Genomic DNA, 1,427 nt, shown 5'->3' on the forward strand with positions numbered 1-1,427 from the left:
TAGTAGTAGTAGTAGTAGTAGTAGTAGTAGTAGTAGTAGTAGTAGTTGTTGTTGTTGTTGTTGTTGCTGTTGCTGCTGTTGCTGTTGTTAAAGTAGTAGTTGTTGTTGTTGTTGTTATTACTGTTGTTGTTGTTGTTGTTGTTGTTGTTGTTGTTGTTGTTGTTGTTGTTGTTGTTGTTGTTGTTGTTGTTAAGATATTAGTAGTAATAGTTGAAGTAGTCTGTTTATTTTGGTTTCAACAATAAAGATAGACTAAAACTGCCACTACTACTACCAGTCTATCATTATTATCTAGACCAAAAGAAACAGACTTTGACTGCTGCACATTTAGTTGCCATAAGTTGGGTTCTTTGTTTGTTGCTGTTGTTTTGTATTTGTTTTCCCAGATAGCGAAAACTTGACTATAACACAGAGACAGTTGGAAATTGGAAACTTTCTCACTAGTGAAAAGAAACATGACGCTTCTCAATGTGATAATATAGTTGTTTTGGTTTTTTTAACTACTAGAGTGGTGACACCTTGAAAATAAATCGATTTTTTAAAAAGGATTTAAAGAACAGACCAAAACGATCATTTCCATTCGATACGTTCTGCAGAATCGATCAAGTCTGAACCCATTCTTAAGAGTAAAGCAGATACTTTTGCGTCGACCCCGCCCATTTCACTCCAGGTCTAGGAAGGGGATTCCCGTGCACGGTGCACATGTGCATACCTGTCGGCGTGCCTCGGTCTTAGCAGAACGTGGATTCCCTGGAAAAGGAGCAGTAGATCTTAGCTTTGTTGTTATTTTGGATTTCAAAACACATTTGCCCTGTATTCTTTTCTTATCCACCAAGTAAGTGGTGACTGTTATTATAAGAAAAATAAATGATGTAAGAACGTGTAACATGATAATGAATGCATTTTACGCTGTATTCAGTAAAAGCGTTTGCCGGGAGAAGTGCGACGTTCCTTAAATGTTATTTATTATATTTTTTGAAATTTATTTGTTTTCTTTTTTTTTAGTGGGAGGGGTGAATATTAAGTTCACGTCAAAGTTTTTTAAAAATGATCTAAGAATTAAAATCAATCAGCTTTTCATAATGTTAACTACTAAAGAACAAAGTTAGTAATGATGAAAAATCTTCCAATGGAAGAACAATTGAAAAGAACAGATTCGTAATATTTGAACAAATTCTAATTATCTAACTTCTGCAAAAGTTTCAAAATGTGGACCAAATAGGCCTAGATCCGAATCTATGTTGTACACACTTGTGAAGTCGGTTGATTAGTTTTGATCGAAATAGCTTGGTTCAGTTAGATAGAAGCAAGTTTTCAGCAAATTAGTATTGTGTATATCCCCCTCTCTAAAACTTAATACTCACACACACAAACGCGCACGTATACACACACACACACACACACACACACACACACACACACACACA

The 1,427-nt window shown here is 35.0% G+C and overlaps 1 protein-coding gene across 1 annotated transcript in view; it reads left to right on the forward strand.

Annotated features, from left to right (window-relative positions):
• Positions 1 to 685: 685 nt before the first annotated feature.
• Positions 686 to 1,427, forward strand: part of LOC106013228 — a gene marked incomplete in the record, with an annotated part of 10,255 nt that continues 9,513 nt past the window's right edge. The window contains 1 exon segment of the mRNA XM_013088367.2: positions 686 to 835.

The sequence above is a fragment of the Aplysia californica genome, unplaced genomic scaffold, assembly GCF_000002075.1.
Source record: "Aplysia californica isolate F4 #8 unplaced genomic scaffold, AplCal3.0 scaffold00729, whole genome shotgun sequence".
In the NCBI taxonomy this organism is placed as follows: Eukaryota; Metazoa; Mollusca; class Gastropoda; order Aplysiida; family Aplysiidae; genus Aplysia; species Aplysia californica.